General features: G+C 30.8%; 1 long non-coding RNA gene across 1 annotated transcript; it reads left to right on the top strand.

Annotated features, from left to right (window-relative positions):
* The first annotated feature begins 3,105 nt into the window (after positions 1-3,105).
* On the top strand, positions 3,106-6,533 carry LOC134698138 (uncharacterized). Its single transcript, XR_010103124.1, has 2 exons — positions 3,106-4,940; positions 5,163-6,533. It is a non-coding gene; the product is annotated as an uncharacterized LOC134698138 (long non-coding RNA).
* The last annotated feature ends 908 nt before the right edge of the window (positions 6,534-7,441 follow it).

Below are 7,441 nucleotides of genomic sequence, written 5' to 3'. Positions count from 1 at the left end.
ACTCTTATGTAAAATATTTTAAGTGATGATAGGTAAGTGGATTCTTGATCACATGGTCAAGCCGTGAGAAAGAATATTGTATTTTAAAAAATATTACTGCAAAAGTTTTTAAGGGGTTTAAATGACAGACAAATTCCATAATAGTTAATAATTGTACAGAGATGCAAGCTGCTGGTCAGCTTATTATACTACAAGAATTTATATATAACTGTATTATTTAGTAATGATCTCATTTAATATATGTTGGTTATTTTTTTAATATTTAGATAAAAAAAATTACCTCCTTTGAAATCGTGTCAAAAAAAAAAAAATTAAAGTGATAATTTTTTCCAGTTGGTTTTCTTAGAATATTTCACACATGTTTGGGACCAAAATTGATATATTGTGAACATTAAAGTTTTTGGTTTTTTTTTATCATTCTATTATTGTAGTAATGTCATTGTATTCACATGTGTATAGTTCAGAAAGCATTTTTGATGTTTTTTGAGAACAGTTGTATTAGATCTCAATCAAAATTCAATGTTGTAGTACTTCAAAAAAAAAAAAATACCATTTTATTTGAAATTTTCTCATGGTTGTTAGAGACGAAATATCGTAAGAACCATTATTTTCCTCCCTTTGAATAACATCAGCAGATCCAGAGTTGCCTTTAGTGGGGAAAATATGGTTGATCATATATTATTCACTATCAATTTACACTAAAAACATTTAAACAGTAGGTACTGATATAAATTCTTTTCAAATAAAGTTTCTGAAGCAAGTAAACTTTTTTGTTGTCTTGTCACGAAATAGAAGTTCCTTCATAATATAAGTTCCAAACGGAAAAATATTCTGGAATATTATTTCCACAGGAATAAATATTACAGTAGATGTTCCTAACGGAATAAATAGTATAGAATATTTGTTCCGACAGGTACAGGTATTATGACATTGTTTATAATAAAGTTTCCACTAGAACTTCTGTTAGGTGGAACAAATATACGTTGACAGTCTGTCCTTGGTAATTGGCAACTGGTTTGAATTTCTTCTTCTTTAACTTCTGAAGCAGATAAATAAGGCATAAAATTTCATTTCTTAAGGTGGTACCCAACACCTGAACTAAAATTGATTTGGCTCGTTCAATTTTCTTAAAATTTTGACAAAGTATTAACTTTGACACTATGACAAAAATGCAAAGATTTCAAATAATTTGAACCAACCGTTTAATCAGAAAAATTACACTAGTTATATAGCAGTTTGACAAAAACTTATTTTGATCATTGAGAAACTTAGTAATTCCTTAACAACATAACATCATTAAGACGTTCTGCTGATTTTACAGAGTTATCTCCCTGTCGTTTTAGGTACCACCTTAAGACACAAACCAATCTTCAATTGTATGTTTTCTAACAATTTTTGGATCATTTGAATGGTATAACATGCAGAAAGATCTGAAAATCAATATTTGCAATTTATGTATACAATGTATTTTAAAATCTCAGTTCTTGCCAAAATTTTGATTTTATATGTATAAACATAATGTAAGTTGTCAATCATGTTATATTTAACAATTAACAATGTTTAAACTTAGTCTTTATATTAATACATAACATGTACCATAGCACAAGAAATTGTCCTTGAATGTTACTACTGACAGTTACTTGGCATTGTATGGAGTAAAAACACACTTGATAGAATGAAAAATCAGCTTTGCTATGTCATGACTGGTAGTTTTTATACGACCGCAAATTTTGAAAAAAATTTTCGTCGTATATTGCTATCACGTTGGCGTCGTCGTCGTTGTCGTCGTCGTTTTCGTTGTCGTCGTCGTCGTCGTCGTCCGAATACTTTTAGTTTTCGCACTCTAACTTTAGTAAAAGTGAATAGAAATCTATGAAATTTTAACACAAGGTTTATGACCATAAAAGGAAGGCTGGTATTGATTTTGGGAGTTTTGGTTCCAACATTTTAGGAATTAGGGGCCAAAAAGGGCCCAAATAAGCATTTTCTTGGTTTTTCGCACTATAACTTTAGTTTAAGTTAATAGAAATCTATGAAATTTTGACACAAGGTTTATGACCACAAAAGAAAGGTTGGGATTGATTTTGGGAGTTTTGGTTTCAACAGTTTAGGAATTAGGGGCCAAAAAAGGGCCCAAATAAGCATTATTATTGGTTTTCGCACAATAACTTTAGTTAAAGTAAATAGAAATCAATGAAATTTAAACACAATGTTTATGACCACAAAAGGAAGGTTGGTATTGATTTTGGGAGTTTCGGTCCCAACAGTTTAGGAATTAGGGGCCAAAAAGGGACCCAAATAAGCATTTTTCTTGGTTTTCGCACCATAGCGTTAGTATAAGTAAATAGAAATCTATGAAATTTAAACACAAGGTTTATGACTATGAAAGGAAGGTTGGTATTGATTTTGGGAGTTTTGGTCCCAACAGTTAAGGAAAAAGGGGCCCAAAGGGTCCAAAATTAAATTTTGTTTGATTTCATCAAAATTGAATAATTGGGGTTCTTTAATATGCCGAATCTAACTGTGTATGTAGATTCTTAATTTTTGGTCCCGTTTTCAAATTGGTCTACATTAAGGTCCAAAGGGTCCAAAATTAAACTTAGTTTGATTTTAACAAAAATTGAAACCTTTGGGTTCTTTGATATGCTGAATCTAAAAATGTACTTAGATTTTTGATTATTGGCCCAGTTTTCAAGTTTGCCCAAATCGAGGTCCAAAATTAAACATTGTTTGATTTCATCAAAAATTGAATAATTGGGGTTCTTTGATATGCCAAATCTAACTGTGTATGTAGATTCTTAATTTTTGGTCCAGTTTTAAAATTGGTCTAAATTAAAGTGCAAAGGGTCCAAAATTAAACTAAGTTTGATTTTAACAAAAATTAAATTCTTGGGCCTCTTTGATATGCTGAATCTAAACATGTACTTAGATTTTTGATTATGGGCCCAGTTTTCAAGTTGGTCCAAATCAGGATCTAAAATTATTATATTAAGTATTGTGCAATAGCAAGTCTTTTCAATTGCACAGTATTGTGCAATGGCAAGAAATATCTAATTTCACAATATTATTGTGAAATAGCAATTTTTTTTTTAATTAAGAGTTATCTTTCTTTGTCCAGTATAGTAAGCAAGAAATATCTGCAAGAATTTTTTTTAATTGGAGTTATCTTTCTTTGTCCAGAATCAACTTAAATCTTTGTTATATACAATATACAATGTATATTCACTTTTTACTACCAACTGATAAATTTAAATAATCTTTACCATTCAGTGATAACAAGCAGTTTTTTTACATCTTAATATTTTATGATGTATTTAAATGAATAGTAATTGTTGCAAACTCCATTAGAATATTTTAATTGAAATTAGTTTTGGAATAAGGGAAAGGGGGATGTGATTAAAAAATTGGGTTCAATTTTTCTCATTTGAAATTTCATAAATAAAAAGAAGATTTCTTCAAACATTTTTTTGAGAGGATTAATATTCAACAGCATAGTGAATTGCTCTAAGAGAAAACAAAAATTTTAAGTTCATTTGAATACATTCATTCTGTGTCAGAAACCTATGCTGTGTCAACTATTTAATCACAATCCAAATTTAGAGCGGAATCCAGCTTGAATGTTGTGTCCATACTTGCCCCAACCGTTCAGGGTTCAACCTCTGCGGTCGTATAAAGCTACGCCCTGCGGAGCATCTGGTTTTAGGCTGTCTGGGGAATTCAATGTTTATTCTTTTTAATTTTCCTTAATTTTGGAAAAATTTATATCAGACAAAGCTATATTCAAGCTTGCTTTATAGAACTTATTTCTTTCAAAACAATTAAAACATGTTAAAATTTCCTATTGTGTACTAAGTTCTTTGTTTCCCATGTTTAATTGTTCCATATAAGTATCCATTGTAGATATAGTGATGTTAGTATCCTTTCACAGTTAGTTATTGTAGAACAACCATTTAGAATACATTAGGGCAACTGACTTTTTTCAGTTTCTCTGGTCTATCAGGGTTCTCGGTCATAAAACTTTACTCAGTGCTCGGAGTACAAAACTAGTGCTCGAAACTCAAAATCCAGTATTTTGATTGGTTGATTCTTGAGTCTGAGTACAAAAATCGTGCTCGAATGTTTTATGACCGCAAGGCCTGAACTACATGTTAAGTCAGTCACTTTTCTCAATGCATTTAGATATGACAAGTTGCAATACTTATTGCAGAAAGAAGTTAAAAATGTTGTAGGTTTACTTACCGGTTCTTTAGATATTTCATCTTTTTGTTGTGTGTTCCCAATTACTCATTGATAGATAACATGATAAAAAATTCTCATCAAGGTTTAGTTTTAGGAAAACTGACACAATGTCAGTTCCTTCTCATTTCTAGAGAACTTTTTCTTTTAAATTCAAAAAATAAATCACTTATTTCACACATTATTTCTTTCGTAATATAGGTATCACTGATTTAGATAGTTAATATGCTCAAGGTTAACATATGTATGCATTTGTTTTAATTGATGATATGTAATGTACTAATGTGTATACCTCTGCTTCAAAGGTGGGGTATAATGACTTATATCAGTCACACCAGCGGTTTATCAATCTACATTTTTTTTGCTTGTTCAGAACACATTTCTGTCACATTTTCTCAACTTTTACTGCAATAATTTCTTGATATATGGCACTTAGCTTCATCTGTTATGCTATACTGTATTACACATGAATTAGTTCTTTATATGGTCTACTTCCAGCTTGCTGGAAATATGAATATGAAATATGAAATTTTGTCACACATGGCTTTTTAATTATTTGGCATTTTTTTCAAAAAAATATTGATTCACATATTGATTGCAAAATAGTCAACAACATTGAGCTTTTGTTACATCAGTGAGCCATAGCTCCAACAGACCATTCACATTACCGACTTTTGATCCTGGGTTCTACAATTATTTGACAGGTTAATTAAACTGTGGTAGGCCATCCTGGTACTCCGTCAATTACGAGCAGCCATAAAAAGTAAAGTTAAATATATGATCAGTGCAATTTGGGAGAAAATTACTATTTTTCAATGACTAATTCATATATTTAAAGCATTTAAACAGTTACCTTTCCCTCAAAATTGTATCAATTAAAATATTGAATTTACTTATTTAAATGCTCTTGTTTGACCCAGTACCAGGATGTCCTACTACAGAGTTGGTAACCGCTTGAAAAAATAATAATTCGGGAGTAAAAAGTTGGTACATTTTTTTTAATATGAAAATGGACTATTCATCTTCTTTGTCAACCTAATTTATCCATCTTAATATTCCATGACTGCTCAATCTGGCAGAGCCAGTAATTTGTTATTATCATAGAAGTATTCTAGTCTTCATACAATTTCAATTAATCATTTAAGAACAAATTTTCCTCAAGTCTATGGCAGCCTACAAAAATTTCAGTATAGCATACAATTTCCACCAAGAATTTGTGCAATTTAAAGATAATCAATTGTATGAACATTTGTTATTTTGTAAAAAATATGAAGACCTGTATATGTCTTTGTCCAATTGGTAATCATTGGAGTTGCTGTCTCATTAACATATATCTCGTTTTAATAACAATCGTAATTTTTATTCATAATTAAAACTTACTCCCATTTCATTCCCACTGGAATAAAATAAACTACCCCAATAGATCATTTTCATATTACTGACTTTTTACTTTGGATTCTACAATTATTTGACTGGTTACCTCCTTTGTAGTAGGACATCCTGACCAATTAAGAGCAACAAAAAAAAAGTAAAATCAAATGTATATTCATTGCAATTTAGGGTGAAATTTACTATGATACAATGATTTTGACATGTGTAGAAATCATTTGAACAGTTAACTTTCCCTCAAAATTGTACTGATTAAAATCTTCAATTTACTTACCGGAATTTGTCTTGCTCTTGCTTGACGGACTACCAGGATGGCCTACCACAGAAAGGGTTACTTGTCGAAAAAATATTAATTCTGGAGTCAAAAGTAGGTAATATGGAAATGGACTATAGGGGAAGGGTTATTTATATGTGTATCTGAAGTACTAGTAAATGTGTTGATACTTGATTTGTATGCTGTGTAATAGTTAGGGAGCTACCATTTGATTTTTATGGGGGGCTAGGATGAAATTTGAAAAAAATAGGCAGGACAGGAGTTTTGAGTAAAAATAAAAAGGCAGGATGAAACACTTGCAAAAAAAAAAGTCAGGATGACAATTTATGTAAAAAAAGTCAGGATAAACTTAAAAAAAAAAGCAGGACTGCATAGAGTGAAAAATAAAAAGACAGGACAGAGATTACAACTAAAAAAAAACGCAGGACAAAAATGTTCATCCTAGCCCCCCCCATAAAAATCAAATGGTAGCTCCCTTATCCTGTAGATTTTGCTTCCTGATATTGTCTCTCATACTTGACCCGAGACATTTTGAGTACATTCTACTTATAAATTGTAACTGTGGTAAATATGTATTATTGATAAAATAAAATGTGTTCTTTCTCAAAAAGGGAGAACATTTACTTTTAAAATATTGATGTACTTGTGTTTTTTCTTAATCCCCAGACAATTAAAATTAAACAATAAAACTGATCTCATTGCGGTATTCTATTCACCTGTTGAGTTATTCTTTAGATAAGTTTAGGTAGTTCTACTACAGTAATCACTAGCCAGTCAACACAAGAGGTTGTGAGTTCGACCCTAGGGTGCACTCAACTTCAATCATAATTGACTAGGATTATCAGTTTTCCTATTGAAGGTCTTTGGTTTTCACTGGTCACTCCGGCTTCCTCCACATATAAAAATTGGCTGCCAAGAAAACACCAAAATGTGGCACTTCAAAGTGGCATTTAAACATTAATAATCAATCAATCAATCTTTAGTTCAAAATAGTAAATTCCTTGTAGGACATATGAAGATCAAGAACAGCATTAAAAGCTCTCTTCCTTTGGTGTACATATATTTTCCAGAACATTTGTGAAACATTCAGTTGTAAATGAAATGCATATTCAAGAATAGAACATGGATATTTATCGAGGTAGTTAACATGGTAACAGTAATACATCACAATACCTTAACTCATTATTCTGACTCCAGACAGATCAGTCTTTGCTCTTGCTCCTACTTGCAATGGAGAAGCAGGAAAAACCAATTTTAAAGTAATGCAAGCATTATACTACAACATCCTAAAGGCAGTGAAAACAATTGAAACTTTGAACAAGATTTAAACATACAGAAGGGTGAAATTGACCAGTAATTCATATCATCTATTGGGTGCTGTCTGAATGTTTTTTATTTATTTTGAGAATTTATATCACAGAACTTTGATTGTTTCTGTAAATTTTTTCACAGCTTTTATAGCCTGGAGACAATTCAGAACTGTCTGTTGTTGAAGATTGAATGTTTTCTTCACAGCTTCTGTAAACGTCAAATGATTAAGGG

This window comes from Mytilus trossulus, chromosome 14, assembly GCF_036588685.1.
Source record: "Mytilus trossulus isolate FHL-02 chromosome 14, PNRI_Mtr1.1.1.hap1, whole genome shotgun sequence".
NCBI classification, from domain to species: domain Eukaryota; kingdom Metazoa; phylum Mollusca; class Bivalvia; order Mytilida; family Mytilidae; genus Mytilus; species Mytilus trossulus.
This window is presented reverse-complemented; position numbering and strand designations above follow the sequence as displayed.